Source organism: Astyanax mexicanus, unplaced genomic scaffold, assembly GCF_023375975.1.
Source record: "Astyanax mexicanus isolate ESR-SI-001 unplaced genomic scaffold, AstMex3_surface scaffold_39, whole genome shotgun sequence".
In the NCBI taxonomy this organism is placed as follows: Eukaryota; Metazoa; Chordata; class Actinopteri; order Characiformes; family Acestrorhamphidae; genus Astyanax; species Astyanax mexicanus.
Window position 1 is genome coordinate 672,379 of NW_026040049.1, and position 7,151 is coordinate 679,529.

The following is a 7,151-nucleotide window of genomic DNA, read 5'->3' on the forward strand; positions in this document are numbered from 1 at the left end:
CAACTACAACGTCTAAAAGTACTAGAGCTCCTCCAACACATAGACCTAGAACAACCTCCACAAGAGATTCAACTTCAACTACAACGTCTAAAAGTACTAGAGCTCCTCCAACACATAGACCTAGAACAACCTCCACAACAGATTCAACTACAACGTCTAAAAGTACTAGAGCTCCTCCAACACATAGACCTAGAACAACCTCCACAACAGATTCAACTTCAACTACAACGTCTAAAAGTACTAGAGCTCCTCCAACACATAGACCTAGAACAACCTCCACAACAGATTCAACTACAACGTCTAAAAGTACTAGAGCTCCTCCAACACATAGACCTAGAACAACCTCCACAACAGATTCAACTTCAACTACAACGTCTAAAAGTACTAGAGCTCCTCCAACACATAGACCTAGAACAACCTCCACAACAGATTCAACTACAACGTCTAAAAGTACTAGAGCTCCTCCAACACATAGACCTAGAACAACCTCCACAACAGATTCAACTTCAACTACAACGTCTAAAAGTACTAGAGCTCCTCCAACACATAGACCCAGAACAACCTCCACAACAGATTCAACTTCAACTACAACGTCTAAAAGTACTAGAGCTCCTCCAACACATAGACCTAGAACACCCTCCACAACAGATTCAACTACAACGTCTAAAAGTACTAGAGCTCCTCCAACACATAGACCTAGAACAACCTCCACAACAGATTTAACTTCAACTACAACGTCTAAAAGTACTAGAGCTCCTCCAACACATAGACCTAGAACAACCTCCACAACAGATTCAACTATAACGTCTAAAAGTACTAGAGCTCCTCCAACACATAGACCTAGAACAACCTCCACAACAGATTCAACTTCAACTACAATGTCTAAAAGTACTAGAGCTCCTCCTACACATAGACCTAGAACAACCTCCACAACAGATTCAACTAGAACATCTAAAAGTACTAGAGCTCCTGCAACACACAGACCTAGAACAACCTCTACAACGGATTTAACTTCAACTACAACGTCTAAAATGACTAGAGCTCCTCCAACACATAGACCTAGAACAACCTCCACAACAGATTTAACTTCAACTACAATGTCTAAAAGTACTAGAGCTCCTCCTACACATAGACCTAGAACAACCTCCACAACAGATTCAACTACAACATCTAAAGGTACTAGAGCTCCTCCAACACATAGACCTAGAACAACCTCCACAACAGATTTAACTTCAACTACAACGTCTAAAAGTACTAGAGCTCCTCCAACACATAGACCTAGAACAACCTCCACAACAGATTCAACCTCAACTACAACGTCTAAAAGTACTAGAGCTCCTCCAACACATAGACCTAGAACAACCTCCACAACAGATTCAACTACAACATCTAAAAGTACTAGAGCTCCTCCAACACATAGACCTAGAACAACCTCCACAACAGATTCAACTACAACGTCTAAAAGTACTAGAGCTCCTCCAACACATAGACCTAGAACAACCTCCACAACAGATTCAACCTCAACTACAACGTCTAAAAGTACTAGAGCTCCTCCAACACATAGACCTAGAACAACCTCCACAACAGATTCAACTACAACATCTAAAAGTACTAGAGCTCCTCCAACACATAGACCTAGAACAACCTCCACAACAGATTCAACTACAACGTCTAAAAGTACTAGAGCTCCTCCAACACATAGACCTAGAACAACCTCCACAACAGATTTAACTTCAACTACAACGTCTAAAAGTACTAGAGCTCCTCCAACACATAGACCTAGAACAACCTCCACAACAGATTTAACTTCAACTACAACGTCTAAAAGTACTAGAGCTCCTCCAACACATAGACCTAGAACAACCTCCACAACAGATTCAACTTCAACTACAAAGTCTAAAAGTACTAGAGCTCCTCCAACACATAGACCTAGAACAACCTCCACAACAGATTCAACTACAACATCTAAAAGTACTAGAGCTCCTCCAACACATAGACCTAGAACAACCTCCACAACAGATTCAACTACAACGTCTAAAAGTACTAGAGCTCCTCCAACACATAGACCTAGAACAACCTCCACAACAGATTCAACTTCAACTACAACGTCTAAAAGTACTAGAGCTACTCCAACACATAGACCTAGAACAACCTCCACAACGGATTTAACTTCAACTACAACGTCTAAAAGTACTAGAGCTCCTCCAACACATAGACCTAGAACAACCTCCACAACAGATTCAACTTCAACTACAACGTCTAAAAGTACTAGAGCTTCTCCAACACATAGACCCAGAACAACCTCCACAACAGATTCAACTTCAACTACAACGTCTAAAAGTACTAGAGCTCCTCCAACACATAGACCTAGAACACCCTCCACAACAGATTCAACTACAACGTCTAAAAGTACTAGAGCTCCTCCAACACATAGACCTAGAACAACCTCCACAACAGATTTAACTTCAACTACAACGTCTAAAAGTACTAGAGCTCCTCCAACACATAGACCTAGAACAACCTCCACAACAGATTCAACTACAACGTCTAAAAGTACTAGAGCTCCTCCAACACATAGACCTAGAACAACCTCCACAACAGATTCAACTTCAACTACAATGTCTAAAAGTACTAGAGCTCCTCCTACACATAGACCTAGAACAACCTCCACAACAGATTCAACTAGAACATCTAAAAGTACTAGAGCTCCTGCAACACATAGACCTAGAACAACCTCTACAACGGATTTAACTTCAACTACAACGTCTAAAAGTACTAGAGCTCCTCAAACACATAGACCTAGAACAACCTCCACAACAGATTCAACTTCAACTACAACGTCTAAAAGTACTAGAGCTTCTCCAACACATAGACCCAGAACAACCTCCACAACAGATTCAACTTCAACTACAACGTCTAAAAGTACTAGAGCTCCTCCAACACATAGACCTAGAACAACCTCCACAACAGATTCAACTACAACGTCTAAAAGTACTAGAGCTCCTCCAACACATAGACCTAGAACAACCTCCACAACAGATTTAACTTCAACTACAACGTCTAAAAGTACTAGAGCTCCTCCAACACATAGACCTAGAACAACCTCCACAACAGATTTAACTTCAACTACAATGTCTAAAAGTACTAGAGCTCCTCCTACACATAGACCTAGAACAACCTCCACAACAGATTCAACTACAACGTCTAAAATGACTAGAGCTCCTCCAACACATAGACCTAGAACAACCTCCACAACAGATTCAAATTCAACTACAATGCCTAAAAGTACTAGAGCTCCTCCTACACATAGACCTAGAACAACCTCCACAACAGATTTAACTTCAACTACAACGTCTAAAAGTACTAGGGCTCCTCCAACACATAGACCTAGAACAACCTCCACAACAGATTTAACTTCAACTACAATGTCTAAAAGTACTAGAGCTCCTCCTACACATAGACCTAGAACAACCTCCACAACAGATTCAACTACAACATCTAAAGGTACTAGAGCTCCTCCAACACATAGACCTAGAACAACCTCCACAACAGATTTAACTTCAACTACAACGTCTAAAAGTACTAGAGCTCCTCCAACACATAGACCTAGAACAACCTCCACAACAGATTCAACCTCAACTACAACGTCTAAAAGTACTAGAGCTCCTCCAACACATAGACCTAGAACAACCTCCACAACAGATTCAACTACAACATCTAAAAGTACTAGAGCTCCTCCAACACATAGACCTAGAACAACCTCCACAACAGATTCAACTACAACGTCTAAAAGTACTAGAGCTCCTCCAACACATAGACCTAGAACAACCTCCACAACAGATTCAACCTCAACTACAACGTCTAAAAGTACTAGAGCTCCTCCAACACATAGACCTAGAACAACCTCCACAACAGATTCAACTACAACATCTAAAAGTACTAGAGCTCCTCCAACACATAGACCTAGAACAACCTCCACAACAGATTCAACTACAACGTCTAAAAGTACTAGAGCTCCTCCAACACATAGACCTAGAACAACCTCCACAACAGATTTAACTTCAACTACAACGTCTAAAAGTACTAGAGCTCCTCCAACACATAGACCTAGAACAACCTCCACAACAGATTTAACTTCAACTACAACGTCTAAAAGTACTAGAGCTCCTCCAACACATAGACCTAGAACAACCTCCACAACAGATTCAACTTCAACTACAAAGTCTAAAAGTACTAGAGCTCCTCCAACACATAGACCTAGAACAACCTCCACAACAGATTCAACTACAACATCTAAAAGTACTAGAGCTCCTCCAACACATAGACCTAGAACAACCTCCACAACAGATTCAACTACAACGTCTAAAAGTACTAGAGCTCCTCCAACACATAGACCTAGAACAACCTCCACAACAGATTCAACTTCAACTACAACGTCTAAAAGTACTAGAGCTACTCCAACACATAGACCTAGAACAACCTCCACAACGGATTTAACTTCAACTACAACGTCTAAAAGTACTAGAGCTCCTCCAACACATAGACCTAGAACAACCTCCACAACAGATTCAACTTCAACTACAACGTCTAAAAGTACTAGAGCTTCTCCAACACATAGACCCAGAACAACCTCCACAACAGATTCAACTTCAACTACAACGTCTAAAAGTACTAGAGCTCCTCCAACACATAGACCTAGAACACCCTCCACAACAGATTCAACTACAACGTCTAAAAGTACTAGAGCTCCTCCAACACATAGACCTAGAACAACCTCCACAACAGATTTAACTTCAACTACAACGTCTAAAAGTACTAGAGCTCCTCCAACACATAGACCTAGAACAACCTCCACAACAGATTCAACTACAACGTCTAAAAGTACTAGAGCTCCTCCAACACATAGACCTAGAACAACCTCCACAACAGATTCAACTTCAACTACAATGTCTAAAAGTACTAGAGCTCCTCCTACACATAGACCTAGAACAACCTCCACAACAGATTCAACTAGAACATCTAAAAGTACTAGAGCTCCTGCAACACATAGACCTAGAACAACCTCTACAACGGATTTAACTTCAACTACAACGTCTAAAAGTACTAGAGCTCCTCAAACACATAGACCTAGAACAACCTCCACAACAGATTCAACTTCAACTACAACGTCTAAAAGTACTAGAGCTTCTCCAACACATAGACCCAGAACAACCTCCACAACAGATTCAACTTCAACTACAACGTCTAAAAGTACTAGAGCTCCTCCAACACATAGACCTAGAACAACCTCCACAACAGATTCAACTACAACGTCTAAAAGTACTAGAGCTCCTCCAACACATAGACCTAGAACAACCTCCACAACAGATTTAACTTCAACTACAACGTCTAAAAGTACTAGAGCTCCTCCAACACATAGACCTAGAACAACCTCCACAACAGATTTAACTTCAACTACAATGTCTAAAAGTACTAGAGCTCCTCCTACACATAGACCTAGAACAACCTCCACAACAGATTCAACTACAACGTCTAAAATGACTAGAGCTCCTCCAACACATAGACCTAGAACAACCTCCACAACAGATTCAAATTCAACTACAATGCCTAAAAGTACTAGAGCTCCTCCTACACATAGACCTAGAACAACCTCCACAACAGATTCAACTAGAACATCTAAAAGTACTAGAGCTCCTCCAACACATAGACCTAGAACAACCTCCACAACAGATTTAACTTCAACTACAACGTCTAAAAGTACTAGGGCTCCTCCAACACATAGACCTAGAACAACCTCCACAACAGATTTAACTTCAACTACAACGTCTAAAAGTACTAGAGCTCCTCCAACACATAGACCTAGAACAACCTCCACAACAGATTCAACTTCAACTACAACGTCTAAAAGTACTAGAGCTCCTCCAACACATAGACCTAGAACAACCTCCACAACAGATTCAACTACAACGTCTAAAAGTACTAGAGCTCCTCCAACACATAGACCTAGAACAACCTCCTTAACAGATTCAACTTCAACTACAACGCCTAAAGGTACTAGAGCTCCTCCAACACATAGACCTAGAACAACCTCCACAACGGATTTAACTTCAACTACAACGTCTAAAAGTACTAGAGCTCCTCCAACACATAGACCTAGAACAACCTCCACAACAGATTCAACTTCAACTACAATGTCTAAAAGTACTAGAGCTCCTCCAACACATAGACCTAGAACAACCTCCACAACAGATTCAACTTCAACTACAACGTCTAAAAGTACTAGAGCTCCTCCAACACATAGACCTAGAACAACCTCCACAACAGATTTAACTTCAACTACAACGTCTAAAAGTACTAGAGCTCCTCCTACACATAGACCTAGAACAACCTCCACAACAGATTCAACTTCAACTACAACGTCTAAAAGTACTAGAGCTCCTCCTACACATCGACCTAGAACAACCTCCACAACAGATTCAACTACAACGTCTAAAAGTACTAGAGCTCCTCCAACACATAGACCTAGAACAACCTCCACAACGGATTTAACTTCAACTACAACGTCTAAAAGTACTAGAGCTCCTCCAAGAGATATACCTAGAACAACCTCCACAACAGATTCAACTTCAACTACAATGTCTAAAAGTACTAGAGTTCCTCCAACACATAGACCTAGAACAACCTCCACAACAGATTCAACTACAACGTCTAAAAGTACTAGAGCTCCTCCAACACATAGACCTAGAACAACCTCCACAACGGATTTAACTTCAACTACAACGTCTAAAAGTACTAGAGCTCCTCAAACACATAGACCTAGAACAACCTCCACAACAGATTCAACTTCAACTACAACGCCTAAAGGTACTAGAGCTCCTCCAACACATAGACCTAGAACAACCTCCACAACAGATTCAACTACAACGTCTAAAAGTACTAGAGCTCCTCCAACACATAGACCTAGAACAACCTCCACAACGGATTTAACTTCAACTACAACGTCTAAAAGTACTAGAGCTCCTCCAACACATAGACCTAGAACAACCTCCACAACAGATTCAACTTCAACTACAATGTCTAAAAGTACTAGAGTTCCTCCAACACATAGACCTAGAACAACCTCCACAACAGATTCAACTTCAACTACAACG